This window comes from Pezoporus occidentalis, unplaced genomic scaffold (genome assembly GCF_034315485.1).
Source record: "Pezoporus occidentalis ecotype Australia unplaced genomic scaffold, CSIRO_AGI_Poc_V1 ctg64, whole genome shotgun sequence".
NCBI lineage: Eukaryota > Metazoa > Chordata > Aves > Psittaciformes > Psittacidae > Pezoporus > Pezoporus occidentalis.
Genome location: NW_026915987.1, coordinates 1,206,366 through 1,215,650, shown reverse-complemented (window position 1 = coordinate 1,215,650; position 9,285 = coordinate 1,206,366). Strand labels below are relative to the sequence as shown.

The 9,285-nt window shown below is 47.0% G+C and overlaps 1 long non-coding RNA gene across 2 annotated transcripts; it reads left to right on the top strand.

The window, feature by feature from the left end:
* The first annotated feature begins 780 nt into the window (after nucleotides 1-780).
* LOC134174938 (uncharacterized) lies at nucleotides 781-8,347 on the top strand. 2 transcript variants are annotated; one of them, XR_009968847.1, is made up of 2 exons: nucleotides 781-830; nucleotides 7,003-8,347. It is a non-coding gene; the product is annotated as an uncharacterized LOC134174938 (long non-coding RNA). The 2 variants fall into 2 exon arrangements; XR_009968848.1 differs by lacking the exon at nucleotides 781-830 and adding an exon at nucleotides 1,085-1,139.
* Nucleotides 8,348-9,285: the final 938 nt, after the last annotated feature.

The window sequence follows — 9,285 nt, the reverse complement described above, 5'->3', positions numbered from 1 at the left end:
TGAGATTTTATTATCTGATCACACTAATTTTGCTTTATCTGATCAGACTGTTTGTCTGAGGGGTGCCTGCTGATGATTTATAATCTGAAACAAGCATTTAACATTCATTCCGTCTCTCTGGCCTCGCTGCTGGGGTGCAAGATCCCTGTAGTGCTACAGCCTTAAACTGCCTGAAGGTGCCACTGTGCCAATTGTTTCTAGTTGGAAACCAAACATGGTGTCTGGGGGTCCTGGGTAAGGCATCTCACTAGCTGGGAGGGAGCAGGAGCAGGCAGCAGAGAAGTGATGCTGGAGCTGAAAGCCTACAGGATGCTCTCTGGGGGCATATGGGAGCAGGAGGGAAGGCAGCAGCTTGGCAATGGGCAGCAGAGGACCCTTCACATCTGTTCAGCAGCTCTGGAGAGCAGCAAATAAAATCCCTCAGACTATTCCAGTGCCTGATGCTTGGAATTTACATGATGCTTGACCTTATAAACTATAGTCCTGCTCCCTAAAGGGCCCAAGGGGCTCAATTTCTGCAGAGCGCTGATTTGCTCTGTTCAACCCCATCGTGATTTTGCCTGTCTGATGCGTGAGCATAAGCTGTTGTCTTCAGTCATGGGCCATGTTAGCACTGATTCTTCCAGCTGCCAAAGCAGAACACGTTTTGGTTAAGATGTTCCCCCTTCAGAGAGGCCTCTTTTCACAGACTTCTTAACAACAAAAGGAGAAGAGGGATGGTGGAGAGGAGGAAAAGAAAGGAGCAGAGCAGTGCTTGCTGCTGATGGGAAATTGTCAGACAGTCTCCAGAGCACTGTCTAATGTAACCCACTTCAGTCATCTTGAGAGAGGTATTTGTCTTGCAACAGTCCTTTCTGGAGGAAAACAAACTATGATCTCAAGTAGCTCCAAGGTAGGAGCCTGATTCCCAATGGAGACTCTGGTTGTCCAGCAGGGAAGGGAGGACTCTCAAGGCCTATCCTAGCTTGTGAGGCTGTGACCCCCTTTAGCACTGCTCAGCACTGCAGTGACACACACCAGGATGCAGGAATTCTCTGGCGTTGATATAATCCCAATGAAGTGACACTGCACATCACCAGAAAGAGCAAAGTGAGTTCAGGGTGTTGAACACCAGCATTAGATGTGTTTTCATGCACTTGGTATGTGTGACTATTCAAGCAAAACTGGGGGGATGACCATCTGCACCTCTCATCCTTCACATGCCGAGTCCTGTCAGGGCCCTCTTTCTACTGGGAATCTCTAGGGTATCATCTGGAAGAGAGACTGAATAGGGAGCAAACAAGCAGCAGAAGACCGGAAAAATGTGACCTTTTTTGGGCCTGCATTTTGAGCTGCTGATGTTTCATAATCAATAGGTTATGTGTGTGTAAAGATTCCATCTGTAGACGGTTTACCTAGTGACCTTGATTCTCTTCCCAGACTAGGAACACATGCAGGCTCTGGGGCGGCTGGATCAGAAGCACAGCAACCTTCTACTGTGTTTCAAGAGCACTCTGAAGACCTAGGTTCAACGGGGATTTTACCAAGATCACCGTCTTTCTGTCCTCTCTTGGAAAACTACAGGTGGTGAACTGTTTTTTTCCCTGACCCATAGTTTTAGAGAGATGTGAAAAGCACCCAGGACGACAGGGTTTGTATTTCAGTCTGCAGAACCCTGTGGGGCTGCTGGAACACCAGGGAGAAATTAAATGCTCCTCAATCAGGAAAGGACTAGTGGCAGATGTCCTGGATCCAGCAGGATACAAGTCCTTTGAGCTGACAATTCATTTTGTCAGTGCCCCCAGCCTTTCAATGGATTTTGTATAATGTTTTGTTACCTTTCTCTGTGCCTCCTGTTTTTATTCTCCTTTCCCGGAGCACTTTGATGTGCTTTCTGACTATAGCTCCATGAAGTAAATGGTAATAGCAGCTTGATAAATTAGCTATGTATTAAAGCCTTGTATTAGCACAGGCTAGTAATTTAACCTGATGCAGGAGATGCTTGCACATGTTATATTCAATAGATAACAACTCTCCCAGCAAGCTGACACTTGTGGGCAGTGCCCTTCCCATAAAGCATCCCTGTGGCAGACCACAGTTGCTTCCTATTTGTCTAACCTCAGGGCACGCTGGGTGAGCTTGTTTCGGCAAACCCTTTTAAGAGGAGGAGAATGGGAAATGAAATATCCACTTTTTTGTTTTTACTTGCTAGCGGTGAAAGGATATTGATGTGGGGTAGATGGCACATTAAAACCAGAATTATGCTGGGGAATAAAGGAAAAGTCAGGCATAAATTAACACTGTTTGCTTCTTCTGCGGTTTAAGAGAGTTTAGCATTATGCCAGTGCCATATAACATGCAGGAGATGTGTCTGGGGAGCTGCTGGGCCATAAATCACAGGCAGCATTTAAACCGACAAGGTGGCCAGCCACGTAGAGATGGATGGATGTCCAATGGGGGCACAGTCCGAGGGGCAATCATAAACAAGTTAGGAGGAAGCTGGAGTGGGAGGGGGAAATAGGATTTGAGGATTGAAGCCTGAGCACTGAGAGCAGAGCCAAATGCTCGCAGGGTAAGTCAGAGAAGCTGACCTGAACTGTGTGGGGTTTGAGAAGCGCAGGCCTGGGGATGGCAATCCTGTTTTGCTACACTTCAAGATTTCTAAATGACTTGTACATTTTTTCCCCTTCTGAAACAGCAAAGTGTTGTATTCATTTCTCACTAAAAAGGTCAAGTTTTCCATTCTGCTTTCTCCTTCTGATAAGAACTGACCAGAAAACCCAAGACCTTACACATTTTCTACTGGATGTCTTCATCTTATCTGAAGTGTTTATACAAAATCCTTTACCTAAAACACTCTTTGCTAAAAAACTCTATGTTAGATGAAGTTCCTTACCTTGTGTTAAAACACAATGACAGTGATCTTGAGTGCTGCTGAATTTACCCTAAAGAGGAGGGGTGCCTTTTCTTTACCTTAACCTGTCCGTGGGACTCTGCCTGGAGATGCTGCTGTGACTCCGAGCACTGTTCAAGGAGCCCTGTTGACTTCACTGGGATTATTTCAGGAGCAATGTTGTGAAATCATTCTCAGCTTTCCATCCCCTGGAAATCACAGTTCAAATGTGCCTGCAGCCAAGGGAGGAAGTCCTTGTGTGACAGCAGCTCTTTTCAGTGTTCCATCGGACTGCCACAGAGAGGTTAGTGATTTTTTTGGCATGGTCACCACGCACTTTCTCACACTCCCAATAACAAGAAAACAACAAGGGCATTTGCTCTTCAGTGAAGTGCTTCAGTAATGCTCTTTAGAAAGAGGAACTGAAAAAAGAGTGTGATTCAAGTCAGGCTTGGGATCAATACACAGGCTTGGGGGCAGAGCTGGAGTAGCACTGGGGGATGGAGAAAGCAGGAAAAGCATGAAGGGGAAGGAATTGAAGGACAAGGGTAGATGACTCTTCAGCGAAGTGAGGCTTATGGCAGAGCTGGGTGGGTGAAAGGGATTCAGGATGGGGACAGCGAAGGTGTTCCTAAATCAGAGCTAGAAGTGTTAGTACAGTATGGAAAACAGCTTAATCCTAGCAGTTGGCAGCCTGAAGCCTCTCAAACTCCAGCACAGCTCTTGGCTTTGAGGTTTTCCCCCCCACAGGAAAGTAACTCCCCTGCTGAAAAGGCAGATGCACAGTAATAACCTGTTCCAAAACCAGGCTGCTGCCAGGACAAGGTAGCTACCTTAGCAAGGAATGCGTCATATCTCCAGAGGGCCCTGCCTCTCTGCACAGTGAAAGGCAGAAATGGCTTGAGAGGATGACTAATTCATTAGTAAAGCATTCATTATCCTAATAACTCCATTCATTAACCTCTGAAGTGAGAGGAAGTGGCCCCTTTCCATCTCCAGAGAAATTTACCCCCTTCCAGCTTCAGGGCTGAAGTTCTAGGTGTAGAAAAATAGGTACATGAACCTGCTAAAAGTGTGGCAATCTGGGGAGCAAAGATCCCATAGGCAAGATCATACATAGGGCTGAAATCACCCACAGGCACCAGTGCAACATCATTAATGTCATCTGAACTTCTGACTTACCCAAACATCTAGGACTTCAGGTCTGGACATCATGCTTGCTCTCCAGCACTGTTGTTCTCATAGAGCAGTTGTGCTTGTGATTCCCCAGTTCTATACCCAAGAAAATAGCCTGTCTTTTGGGCAGCAGAATGTATGGTTCAGTCCCACTGGGACTGTGAATAATGCTCTGTTTCAGGGTTGGTCTGAAGAAAAGCTTAAGCATGGGCATAAACACTTCTTTGACAAAGGAGCTTTACTATGCAGGTAGTTCACACGTGTGACCTGATCCTGCAGTCTCCCCTGGGTCTGTAAAGGCCTGAATTTGTTAAATAAAACTAGCTATGAAGCATGGAAAGTGATGGAAACTGTTCTTCAAAGAGGCTATGATGCTGCTCCTGGTTCTGACACTGGCTGCCTTTCAGCTATCTTCCCGTCTGCGCCTGGGTTTTCTTCCATGCAAACTACTTTACAATCCATTAATTAGAAGTGCTGCATGAGAGCTGAAAAATAACATTATTTCTGGGATGCAGCAAATCTCTGACCTTGGGAGATACAGTGACTGCTTCCAGAGTCATGTGCTGGTGAAACTAAACTTCATGAGCGCCCAAGTCATGAACGATGCAGCTTGCAGCTTCCACAGACCTCAGTGAGGCATCTTCAGGTGGGGTTAACACTTTACTCCTCGGTTTCCTCTTAGCTCTCCGTACCTGTATGTAGGTGTATGAGCCTTTCTTAGGCTCTGCCAGTGCAGCAGAGGTCACACTATCCTTCCTCATGCTTCATGTTGGCCAAAGAGAAAGCAGTGGAAGTCACCCTGCTGTGCTCCCATCATATGCATATTCCTTCTTGTCACTAATGTCAACACAGTATCTCCTGCAAACTCTGTGTCCACACTATCTGTGATCTCTTGGGCTGGATTCTTCTTGCATGTTGAGTGCCAGCATCCCCTGCCAGCCCAGCCTGCATGTTGGGTTGCTATTGAGTGACTGGAGCTATGACAGATCTCTCCTAAATGCTGGATCCGAACTGGATCCATCCTGGTCCCAAGATCCTTTCCAGAAGCCTTAGCAGAGCTATTCCTGAGTTCAATAATTTCATTTTTAAAAAGCTTTCAATTTCTTTTGACAGGGTTGGAGTGTTTAAAGATGGCAAAGTGAAGGAGATAAATAGATTATTGATCGGACAGGCTTGTAATTCCTTGGTGAATTGGATTTAGCTCCTTCACTAAGATCAGGTCTCTGCCATAAATCTCCCCAGGAGTCGATAAGATGGAGAGTGCCTGGTGAGCAGGACTTCTCTTTGTTACCATGGCCACAGGTAGGGACTGGGAGCAAGTCTCCCATAGGAGCAGAGGGCAGGAACTTGGAGCCAGATGCCTCTGCTGAGCCAGCCTTGGCAAATGATTCTCCTGATTGCATCAAAGTGTTAACTGCATCAGAGATTGCGGTCCAGGGCTGCAGAGGCATTGCACACATGGCCTGCATTTGTCATGCTGAGATAATGCCGTGTGCAATCATTGCTATAGTGAGTTATCCTGGCATTAAAAGACAGCTCAGCTGCAGAGGCTGGAGATGGGAGGACGGCCTGGCTTCCTGGTGACACCTCAACAGGCTGGAAAACTCCCATCAAGTGCACATGCTGTTCATTCCTTGTCATCTCCAGGCTCTGAATCCGAACACTCACTGTGTGCGCGTTCAAATCCTGCTGGACTGCAAACTGGAGGCAGCTTCAGAGCCTTCCTGGCTGGGCTGGGCATGGGTTCGGACCATGATTAGAAAGACAGAGGGAGCTGCCAGCAGCAAAAGATGCCAAAGCCCCAAACTTCTGTTAACTCCCTGATCTAGCTAACAGTGCCAGGGAATAAAAGCTTGCTGCAGCCTTTTCAGTTTGTCTCAAGGGGGTGTGTGTGCTGTCTCTGTGTGCCTGGCACCAGCACAGAGTCTGCGGCTGCCGAGAGCTTTATGTGGTTTGTTAGTTGGCTGTAGGGTTAGGGCTTGGAGCCTGGTGTCCATAAAACCCTTCATGCACTAAAGTCTTTAGCTAATTGTAGTTCTGGGTCTGAAGATCTGTGGATATCGAGATTGAGGATGCCTAAAGGTCTAATACGTTGTGTTGGTGCATAGGTCAGTCTATCAATCCTTCTGCATTCTGTTCCTTCTCAACTTCACCACTGAATTCAGAGCAGAGGCAACCATGATTTCCCAATAACCATTCATGAGCAAACCTGCAATCAAATTTATCAGCATGCACATAAATGTGCACGAGCATGAACCTACAACATACAAAATGCAGACTTTCTGGACTAAGTTTATTTTCCAGGCAGGTGTACCCTCTCTCCCAACTCCCATCAGTGCTGCTTCACTCACACAGCTGAAGGTTTTGGGTTGTATGTGGCATTTCCCAAGGAGTTCAGCCGCTTTGCAGAACCTCTGGAGCCTCAGGCCTCAACAAAGTGGGCTGGAGGTCTTCCAAAGCCAGGCTTAGTTGAGAGATTTCCAGTACTTCCTGTTTCCAACTGTGCTGGCAAGAGACAGAATAGCTTTTTTCACTCTATTTCATTCTCCTTCTGGTGCTGGCTATACCCCAAAAGGCAGAGAGACATTGAAAGAGATAAGAGGAGGAAACCAACTGAATCTTTTCACTGTTGAAGAAAGAACCTGTGGATCCTCAAGTTCGGATTCAGGGCAGGGAGTGTGTAAGGGATGATATCTACCCACTTTGTTCACCTGTGGAAATAAACAGGCATTTTATTTGGAACCAGTGAGAAAGACCTGCTGGCTGCCCATCTTCCATGGAAAACCAACATGAAAACTTTTATTAAAGTTTATTTCTTTTGCTTAGTTTCAAGAGAAAAAAATAATCCCCACATTTGTCATCAAAAGTATTTGGGGGAAGGGGACATGGGGAGTTCTGATGAAAAAGTGCCTTGCAGCTTAAGGTTGAACATTGTATTGATTTTTCTCTTTCAGAACAACTGCAACCCAGGAAGTTATTTCTACGAGAACAGATCTGTTTGCAAACTTTTTATCTAGTCAGAAAATCCACAACCACTGAATCACATTTCCTATCAAAAAAACTTTTAGCAAACATAAGCTACTCAACCAAAACTCATCTTGTCTGACCATTCCCAGAAGCGAGCGAGTGATGCAGAAGAATCTGAGCTACCTATAGCTGCAAATCCAAACCCAGATCCAATTTCCTCATTGTGTACAAATCACAAAGCTGTTGTCTGCTGTAATCCAAGCAATCATTGCTTCCAGCTCTTTTAGCTCACCCGGCGGAAAGTCATCTTTGCATCTACCACATTCAAGCCTTCCTGAGGGTTATAGTCAGGATCAGTCAGATAACAAATGCTTTCTGCTTTCTGATGGGTCAGATAAGATGGACTCCAGGACCGAATGGCTCCCTCTTGCAGTTAGTCAGGGGTTAGACAGTTATCGCTGGCTTCAGGAAGGGCTATTCTAGCCCAGATTCCCCTATCAGCAGCAACAAGGCACAGTGGGAACAACGTTGGCTGGCTAAGGAGGCTGGTGCCTATGAGAAGCCAACAGGGAAGGGGGCCAGCTGGGATCTTGTGCTTGCTCTGGGCAAAGGAGGTGCAAAGGGAGGGAGAAAACGAGATGCTCTGAAGCAGGGATTAAGGTTTACACATGGGTTGTGTACACTGGCACAAAATTGACATTTACTAACATAAAGGGGAACACTTCTGCCCTTCTAGGCTTAACAGCCTTTTCTAAAGCGATGATTGAAGGGGCCAGAAGACACCAAGCAGTCAACTGCGATGACCACAGGCTCTGTACGAGCTCCACAACACTGAACGTCAGCACAAAGATAGCTGTGGGACCTGGCTGTCATGTGTCTGTGGTGGGTATCACACATGGGTGTTAAGAGGTGGGGATTCAGGGTGTACTGGATGATGTCAGTGGGGAAAAATTGCTCCTCCCTTGGCAGAGTGGCAGCACAAAGCAATGTGAGACCCTGTGCACTCTCCTGAGTGCTTTGTAAGCAAAGCTGTGATACAGTGAGAGCTGCCAGCCTGGCTTCCTTTCCCCAGATGGGATAAACCATCCCCAGCGCTCCATCCCGACCCATGTACTGTCCAGTCCCAGCCATTAGCCCTCTCTGCTGCTCCTCAGCATGGGAGCCAAAGCAAACATTCCCCTGCTAATGAGACAGGCTTCCAGTGCCTGCTGATGCCTGGTGCTCCCCAGCTCCCCCCATCATTGCTCACCTCGTTTACATGTCTTCATTTGCCAAGCACCGTCTGAACACTTTGTAGGCTGCCTTCTCCCCTGAGCTCCAGAGCTATGAAAAGGTCACCTGCCTGACAGGGAGAGGCACTGGAAGTAAACTCATGTGTTTTCCTCTATTCAAACATCAGACGTGACGTGGGAAGATGAATCAGCTGCCAGGAACCCACTTGGCATGTACGCTGCCATGCAGCACTTTGTCCAGGCCCTGCCTACCTGCCACACATCATTAGTTGTTCCTGTTTCAAGGCTGTACCTCTCCGTGCTGTTTCGATGTTATGGATGCCTTATTTCTCCTTGGAAGTAGAAACCTGTGGGTGCATACTAAAAACCCCAAAGCACTGTACAGATAGCCACCCTTTAGATTACCTGGGAGACCTGACATGCCTGTTACTGTAGGTGTGCACATGGAAGCAAAAGAGGGCTCACAAGATCTCTTCCTCCCCTTGGAAACTCAGGATACAGAACTGTGATGCTGCCTGGAGAGAAACCCCCATGACAAGCAGTAGCAGCTCCCTGTCTGCCACGAGGGCAGCAAACCCAGTTTGAACTGTTATCTTCATGCATGCTGTGTAGCTCCAGGGACTATGACCTTGGTTTGAAAGGTATTTAATGTCTACAAGGAAGATACAGTCAAAACAATTTCCTTCTACCAAAGTGAAACATAGCAGAAAAAGAAATGAGGAGGAGTGAGAGGAAACTGGGCAGTGCTTCAGTCAGTCCTATTTTGAGGGAGATGTCTGCTTGGGGCAGCCCTGGGTGCTGAGCTGGCCCTAGGTGCTCAGTTCTGAATGCTAAATCTGAACCATCTCTGAGGATGGCACAGCTGGAAATGGACCACAAAACAGAGATCTGAGGGGATGCGGGCAGGCTGATGGTAGTTTGGGCATCCCCTCTGCCTCCTTCACAAAGGCATCCCATTTACTGTTTTCACAGTTCCTATTTAACACCTGGACGAAGCTTTTTTCCTCTCTAGCAGCTATAGTGACAAGCCTTCCAGCA